This window comes from Protopterus annectens, chromosome 8.part0, assembly GCF_019279795.1.
Source record: "Protopterus annectens isolate FY-2018-M chromosome 8.part0, PAN1.0, whole genome shotgun sequence".
Lineage (NCBI taxonomy): Eukaryota > Metazoa > Chordata > Ceratodontiformes > Protopteridae > Protopterus > Protopterus annectens.
This window is the reverse complement of record NC_056741.1, coordinates 908239863-908249751: the sequence shown is the minus strand read 5'-3', so window position 1 is coordinate 908249751 and position 9889 is coordinate 908239863.

Genomic DNA, 9889 nt, shown 5'->3' with positions numbered 1-9889 from the left:
GTCTTAAGGCAGAAGTCAAAAGTTCCTGTGCATCACTTCACTGTACCATTTCCTATGGGATTCATACTGTTAGGTACTTGTCATTAGAGATTAAATTAACTTCACACTACCTGAGATCTTGTCTTGTGCACCATTCTGCTACATACAGGACAGGTAATGTGAGACACTTCCTTTGTGAGTCACCAACAAAGTTTTGTGTGCTGTGGTATTTTAAAATGATGTTCTAACATACTACTACTGAAAACCACTACACAAACATTTACCTATAATCCCTATAACTTTTAAGGCAATAATCCAGAGCCTGAACAGCAATGTGGCAATTTTTCTCAAAAAGATTTAAGAAAAGTACTCTGCACCACAGCTTTCTGGCTATGAAACAGTCTATCAATACAATACATCATAACAAAATAGCAAGTGCAGTTAAAATCAAAATGCAAAAAGAAAAAATGTAAAATGTCAGGAAATCAATAAAGCAAAATGAAGATGAAAAAGTCAAAGACAATGCAAAAACTATAAAAATGTGAAAACAGCAAAAAGAGATGAACTAAAAATGGAATGTGGGAAGGTAAAAATGTGCAGTAAAGACTGCACAACACATACATCAAATGCCAAATGTAGAATTTGACAAGACTACTGCAGCCCAGACAGCGGCAAGGTCATATCTTAGACACATCTACAGTTAGTAATGCCAGACTGCTTCTGTCATGCCAAAGCTGTTCCACTAAAAACAATGTTTTCATCTAAAACCACCAGAAAATAATTTGACGATGTTTAATTTTCTAAGGTAGAGTGGTGGAGGAGGTGATTATAGTTGTGGCAATGCAGGCAGATATGTAATATTGGAGGGGAGAGAAGATACCTTTCCACAAAAACATGAGTATGCCTTCAAGTGCTGTTTATCGTATAGAAACATTATTTCCTTCAAAATATTTTATTTAAGTTAGGGATCACGGAATACCATTTCACAAGTAGAGGCAGGCACATGTTGAGTACATCTCTTTCCCTTCCTTACAGTGTCTGTTTTACACTGTGGTGCAACATTAGAAGACATAGATATCCAACACTGAGATTTCAATCTGTGCAGCTTACAACTGCAGTGGAACTGGGATATTTTTGAAACCAAGCTTCTGAATGTTGGCTGGCTAAATATTTTGTATACATGTATACGTATATACATATATATATATATATATATATATATATATATATATATATATATATATATATATATATATATATATATATATATATATATATATATATATATATACATATATATATATATATATATATATATATATATATATATATATATATCTATACATATATATATATATATAGATGTATATATATATATATATATATATGGGTCTACTACTAATGCTAACGACGATTTCCCGACAGAAAACTCCCGACGCCAGATGACCGACAGGTAAGTGTACCGACAGGGTGATTTGCCAACAGCGGAAAGAGCGACAAAGGAATGTGCGATCGCGACGCCGTAAGTGTGCGATGGTGACGGAGTTAGGAGCGGTCAGGTAAGTGCTCGAGATTGTGGGATGTCGGGTTAGGCTGTGGGAAAGGTGAGTGTGTGTTCTTGTCGGAGGTATGGTTGGTAAGGTAAGTGTGTGCTAGTGAGGGACTGTAGTTTAGGGACGGGTTAAGTGAGTTAGGGTTAGGGTGCAGGTAGGTGAAGTGTGCGTTAGTGTCGGAGCTTGGGCTAGGGTGCGTTAAGTGAGTTAGGGTTAGGGTGCAGGTAGGTGATGTGTGCGTTAGTGTCGGAGCTTGGGCTAGGGGTGGGTTAAGTGAGTTAGGGTTAGGGTGCAGGTAGGTGATGTGTGCGTTAGTGTCGGAGCTTGGGCTAGGGGTGGGTTAAGTGAGTTAGGGTTAGGGTGCAGGTAGGTGATGTGTGCGTTAGTGTCGGAGCTTGGGCTAGGGGTGGGTTAAGTGAGTTAGGGTTAGGGTGCAAGTAGGTGAAGTGTGCGATAGTGTCAGACCTTAGGGTTAGGGTTTGGGTCAGGGCTAGTGTGTATGCTATGTAGTGTCGCGTGTTGTTTACGTTCCGTGTCGGTGTAATGGTGTTCGTGTAATGGTGTTCGGTGTTTTGCGTTGTCGGGTTTGTGTGTTGTCGGTCATCTGGCGTGGAGTTTTCTGTCGGGAATCGTTGTGTAATTAGTAGTAGACCCATATATATATATATATATATATATATATATATATATGTATATATATATATATATATATATATATATATATATATATATATATATATATATATATATATATATATATATATATATATATATATATATATATATATATATATATATATATATTATATATATATATATATATATATATATAATATATATATATATATATATATATATATATATATATATATATATATATATATATATGTATATATATATATATATATATATATATATATATATATGTATATATATATATGTATAGATATATATATGTATATATATATATATATATATATATATATATATATATATATATATATATAGGTTCATAGATTCATAGGTTCATACTAGGCTATCTGCCCAAGGGCATTTATAAGCCTAGCCCATAGTTATGTGGCTTTCGCCACCCCTTTAGTTTGAATAAAAACTATGCCTATCATTTTTCTGTGCCTCTGTCAAGCAGTGACACTGAAGTAATCCCTGGGGTATATCTGCGATCTCCCATCCATTGGTCAAGATTCCTCTTGAACAAGGCCAGCGAGGTGCTCTGCCTCACATGTACCGGGATTTTGTTCCACAGCATAGGGAGTCTCTGGGTGATGAATCTGTCCCTCCAGCACGTTCTATTTATAACCGTGTCACGGTTTAAGTCTCCCGCCCTTGTGGTTCTGAGGGATCTAGATTTTTTGAGGTCAAGCATATTCATCAAATCTGGGTTTGACATGGCCTTATATGTCAGGCACAGGTCACCTCTGAGCAAGCGGTATGAGACTGAATAGAGCTGGAGTTCTTTCAGTCGGGCAGCATAAGACATATTTTTGAAACCCTTTATCCTTTTGGTGAGGAACTTTTGGGGCCTTTCAAGCTGCAGCAGGTGTCTGGTCAGATACATTCCGAACGGGGCATTGTACTCAATCATAGGTCTAATGAGTGATGAGTACAGGGGACGATGACCTCCCTTGATCTAGATGTGAATCCCTTCATGATCAGGTGGGCGATATAGAAGGTTTTCCTAACTACTTTAGCAACATGAGTGTCAAACGAAAGGCTACTGTCAACTTGGGTCCCCAGATCCCTGATGACTTTTTCTGTGCTCAGTGGATTGCCACCTATATGGTAGCTAGGGGTAACCTTGTTTTTCCCGAAGGGTATGACTATGCATTTTTGGCGTTTAACTTCAGGCCATGGCTCTGGCACCAGTTATCCGTTTCTGTGAGGCCCTTCTGGAGGATATCTGTGTCAGATGTGTTTTCGACTATGGCCAGTTTGCAGTCATCTGCAAACTTTGTCAGCCATAACCCTCCTGTGTTTGCTTGTACTTCAGAAAAGTAGATGCGAACAAGAGTGGACCCAGGACTGAGCCCTGTGGGACACCACTTGTGACAGGCTTTGAGTCTGACATGGCTCCAGCAACTCTGACCCTGTGGGTTCTGTCACTTAGCCAGTTTGCAACCCATCTTGTGATGTATGGGTTTACATTCAAGCTGATGAGTTTTTCGATGATACCTGAGTGGGGTATTGTGTTGAAGGCCTTTGCCAGGTCGAGGTAGGCTGTATGGACTGCTTTTCCCTCATCAATGGCCTTGGTGACTGTCTCGAAAAAGTCAACCAAGTTTAAGAGGCAGGATCTGCCTTTGACAAAGCCAAACTGGGTTGGATCCAAAGTCTGCAAGTTCCCTATGTCTTTATTTATGAGTTCCATTATGATCCTCTCCATGGCTTTGCAGATAAGGCTTGTCAAGCTAATGGGGCGGTAATTTCCAGGGTCTGTGGAGGCACCGCCCTTATGAAGTGGGACCACAGTCGCCGTGCGCCACTCCTTGGAGTGCGTATCCTGAGGTGAGGCTAAGATTAAACAGCTGTCCTAACTGTGGGTTTAATTCCTCGTTGAGTTCATGAAGCACACAGCTGGGGACACCATCCGGTCCCATGGATGCTGTGTTTTTTGCCTTAGTGATGGCAGTTCTCACCTGGGCGTTGGAGATGTTTGGGGGGCTACAATCCTCTGGAATAGATATCTCTCCTTTTGGGGGGGAGGGGAGAAGTTTGCACTGAACCTGTCAGCCAGTATATTAGCAATGTGTGTAGGTTCAGTAATTTTCACATCATTTTGAACTAATTCTGAGCATATCTGGGAGTTTCCTCTTAGGTTTCTAACATAGCTAAAGAAGGCCTTATGATTGTCTTTAGAGTCCTTGGCGATTTTTCTATCAAAATTTGCCTTGGATGATTTTATGAGAGCTCTTAGTTTTTTACTTATAATGATCAAAGGTGCCTTACCTTTCAAGGATTTTGCTCTATTTTGTAGTAGCTTCCTCCTTTTGTTGTAGAGCTTGTTTATGGCTGGGGTCCACCAGACTGGACGCTCGCCTTTGGTACAGAGAGTCTTAGTTTTGTTTGGGATTGCCTGATCCATGCAGTCCTGTAGGTGCTGGTAGAAGGCATTTGTAAGTGATTCAGCGGTTTGAGTAATGTTTACCACTGGCTCAGGGGCCTTAAAGGAGACCACACTAGTTTTTAGAAGTGTGAAATCGGCTTTTGAGAAGTTTTTCACTGTGGTCTTTTTGTTTCAGGTGGGCGGGATGAGGACCTCCAGCGAGATTAGTTTATGATCTGATCTCACCAGTGAGGGGTATACTTCCAGTGTTGAACATTTTGATCCCATGTTCGTGATGATGAGATCAAGTATGTTTTCTCCTCTTGTGGGGATGGTGACTAGTTGTTCCATGGCATTTGAGTTTATGAACTCCAGGAATCTTTGGGTTAGAGTGTTCGGGCATGAGTAGTGTTCCCAGTCTATATTAGGGTAGTTGAAGTCACCTAGTATGATGGTGTTTGGAGATACATTTATCCCCTCCAATGTTTTCAGGAAGGCCATGTGAGGTTCCTGAGTTTGAGAGGGTGGCCTGTAACATGCTACAAATTGCAGAGCAGTCTTGCCTATGGTTAATTGCACCTGGATGGTCTCCGATGCATCGTGCGTTGCCACCAACCTTGAGGTGTGGGTGTCCTTTATGAATATGGACACCCCCCCTCCTTTCTTGGTGTTGTCTGGATTTTGGGGCCGGAACGCATGATATGAGGTGAAACCTGTTAGTGCTGGGGTGCTCTCAGGAGCCTTGAACCAGGTTTCTGTCACAGCACAGACATCGATGTTCTCCATATTGAGAAGGGCCTCGAGTGCGTGCATCTTGAGAGTGAGACTTCTGGCATTGAGCAGCATTACCCTTAGTTTTTTCCTTTTGGTGTTCTAGGGTGGTAGGTTTAGAATTTGAGCCTTGCCTAAAAAGGCACTATGGGGTGGCAAGAGCCTTTGCCAATATCCGGAAGCCCAGGGTGACAGGTGCAAGCCGTCCCTTGTGAAGCAGCGTGGCTTGTCCAGCATGTCATCCCAGGCAGACAGACATTGGATCCCCTTTGAATGACACCAGAATTTAAGCCAATTATTAAAGCTGATCATCTTATCACTGTATTGTGGCATCATTCTAGGTGAAGGTAGGATACTGCTCAAGGTCAGGGTCATACCTGCCTGGGCTACATAATCAGAGAGCTCCTTGATGTCCCTTTTCATGTAGTCCAAGGAGGTACGTCTCAGGTCGTTGACACCAGCGTGGACAATGACTGAGTCGTACTTGTACCTGCTGTTGAGAGACCTGAGTGCTTGCGTTATGTGCCGGAGTCTAGCGCCCGACAGGCAGCTTACTGTGACCTTCTCCTTACTCAGTCTGGTGAGCGGGACATCAGTGTGTCTGACTATGGAATCACCAATGACAAGTGTGTCTGGCATTTTGTTTGGCCTTAAGGGCTGTGACTGTTTGACACTCTGACTGTGTGGTCTATGTGTTGCATGTGTTGGGTCGTGAGGTGGTAGTTGTTTGGGTGTCTGCTTTGGTGGCCTCTGCTGTTTTGGTAAATTTTTGATCAGAGCCTCCGAGTATGTCTTTGTGTGAGTATGTGTATGATTTGAAGTTGTGATGGTACCATGTGTGACTGGGTATGTATTGTGTGTGGTTACCTTATCCTCCTGTCTGGTCTTGCCAGTCCTATGTTGAGAGAGCTCAGCCTCCAGTTTGGCCGTATAGTTGCATCTCTCGCATGTATTTGTGTTTTGTGGGAGGAGGAGAGGATGGTCTGTGTACATGAGGCAATTGTAACATTGCCTCAATATTCCCAGGTTCACCAGTTGAGCTGGAGAGGACACTAGCAACTGATATATATATATATATATATATATATATATATATATATATATATATATATGTAGTTAGATATATATATATATATATATATATGTGTATGTATATATATATATATATATATATATATATATATATATATATATATATATATATATATATATATATATATATATATATATATATATATATATATATATATATGTGTATATGTATATATATATATATATATATATATATATATATATATATATATAGATATATATATGTATATATATATATATATATATGTATATATATATATATATATATATATATATATATATATATATATATATATATATATATGTATATATATATATATATATATATATATATATATATATATACACATATATATATATATATATATGTATATATATATATATGTATATATATATATATATATATATATATACATATATATATACATATATATATATGTGTATAGAGAGGTTTGTTACATGTTTGTTCTCCACTGGAAGTCATGAGTTTCTTAAGGACTGATTTTATTTTTAATATTATTCATAGATGACATCCATGCAGCAGAGCACGAGCTGCCCCTAAGCCTGTTGCTCACATTCAAGAGCAGCAAAGTTGGTTGCTAACTGTATTGTTTTTTTCTTCGTAGGTCAACATAGCATTGAACACAGATGGAAATGCAAAGAAACTAGTAAAGCATGGCTAGTAAACTGGTGCTTACACACTCAGCCTACACCTAGTCCTACTGAATTAAGACTTGTAATTATGGAAAGATAGATCCATAACGGATCTTTGGAGGAAGGTTCCCTTTAGATGGTTGGGCTTTATAATAAACTACAAATCTCTGTGTGTGTGTGTGTGTATATATATATATATATATATATATATATATATATATATATATATATATATGTTGCAGAAAAGAGGAAAATCCCAGGATGCAAAAAACTCCCTTACCAGCCTCAATAAGAAGCTGAGATCCCTCATAAAATTCTCCAAAGCTATTTATGAAAATAAAATTGCCAAAGGTTCCAATGACAACCACAAGGCATTCTATAGTTATATCAAGAATCTAAATGGCAATGCTCAGATCTGCTCTGAGCTACAACAGAATGGCCTCAAATATACTGACCCCAAGGATATTGCCAATATCCTGGCAGATCGATTCAGTGCCAACTTCACCCCCCTCTCACCCCCTAAAGGGCCAATCTCAATATCAAAAGATTGCCAAGTTCCAGTAATCACAGCCACACAGGTAAAAAACGCACTTTCCAAAGCTAAGAATATAGCATCCATGGGACCAGACGACATCCCGGGCTGTGTACTACATGAACTACAAAATGAACTGGCATGTTTAATTACCTCAGGCTTTGTGCCCAATGAGTTGCGCACAGCTACAGTTATCCCACTCCACAAGGGGGGGATCCACCTTGGATCCTGGGAACTATCGTCCCATCAGTCTGACGAACCTGATCTGCAAAGCCATGGAAAGCATTTTCATGGAACTTATAAACAAAGACATTGGCAACCTTCAAACACTGGACCCCACCTAGTTTGGCTTCATAAAGGGCTGATCTTGTCTCCTCAACCTGATTGACTTCTTCAAATCAGTCTCCAGAGCCATGAACGAGGGTAAGGTGGCCCTCACAGCCTATCTGGACCTCGCCAAGGCCTTCAACACCATCCCCCACTCTGGAATCATAGATAAACTTACTATGCTGGGCATTAATCCCTACATCACTCGATGGGTTGCTAACTGGCTTACTGACAGAACCCACACTGTAAAAGTAGGTGGAGTACCTCAGGGTTCAGTCCTGGGACCGCTCTTGTTTGGCATCTACTTCAGTGAAGTACAGGCCAGCACTAAGGGACTCTGGCTAACAAAGTACGCAGATGACTGCAAACTGGGAGCCATTACTGAATCCCCAAATGATGTGGCTATTCTACAAAAGGGCCTTAGAGAAACAAATGCTTGGTGCCAGAGCCATGGGCTCAAGCTCAATGCCAAGAAATGTATAGTTATCCCCTTTGGGAAAAAACAAGTACCCATGAATTACCACACAAGTGGCAGTACACTAAACACCGAAAGTGTGATAAGGGACTTAGGGACACAGGTGGACAGTGGTCTCACCTTCGATAACCACATAGCCACAACAGTCAGGAAATCCTTTTATGTGGCACACCTCATCACTAAGGGCTTTTCATCCAGAAAAAAGGAGGTCATTGTCCCACTGTACTCATCCCTCAGACCCATTATAGAGTACAATGCCCTGTTTGGTATGTACCTCACAAGACACCTGCAACAACTGGAAAGGCCACAGAAATACTTCACAAAAAGAATCACAGGCCTAAAGCAGATGCCCTATGCTGACCATCTAAAAAAACTCCATCTATACTCTGTTGCATATCGCCTACTCAGAGGCAATCTCTGCTTAACATACAAGGCCATGTCAAACCCAGTGCCGTTGGATATGCTACACTTAAAGAAATCCCAATCCCTCAGAGCCACATGCTTCAGGGATCTAACCTGGTCATCACAATGAATAAAACATGCTGGATGGATAGGTTCCTGACCCAGAGACTCCCCATACTCTGGAATAGACTGCTCATACATGTCAAGCTGAACGCCTCTTTGGCCCTCTTCAAAAGGAACCTTGACGACTGGATGGGAAATAGGAAATTCACCCTGGGGATCATGTCAGTCATCCTGCTAGACAGGGGACCAGGGAAGTAAATATTTTGGGAAGAAATAGCCAGGGAAATGTTATGGCTAGGTTTGTATAGGCCCATGGGCCGATAGCCTAGTACCAGCCTATGAACCTTTGACCCTACATATATATATATATATATATATATATATATATATATATATATATATATATAAAGATCAAGAAGGGAAAGTATGCCCTCTGCCTTTCTTCACACTAAACACCCCATAACACTGTCCTCAAATTTGTCTGAATAGTGACAGTCTACAGGAAGGTATTTATTAAGCTAAAATGTATGGTTAGGTTTGGGGGAAAGTGACAGCATTAGGGTAAATACCCATTACTAAGGTGGGAGGGAGAGCTCTCCACCTCCTCCTTGTGCCAACTAAGTAATGGGTACTAACCGTAACCATAATGCTGCCCTTTAACCCAAGCCTAACCCTACACCTTACCTTAATAGAAACCTTCCCATAACACTATCCCCCGTACCACCTTTAATAATGGGTGTAACCCTAACCTTAATGCTGCCCCTTCCCTCAACCCTAAGCCTATACCTTACCTTAATAAAAACTTTCCCATAACACTGCCAGTGTACAAGGCACACTCAAACCCAACATCTATCCCCTTAACTAATCTTGACCCTGACCCTATCCCTAAAATACGTGTGCGAGTGCACACACACAAAACCTATTCCCGGAAGTAACCCTCTCACACACATGCACAAGCATTCTCACCCCCCTCCAACTCC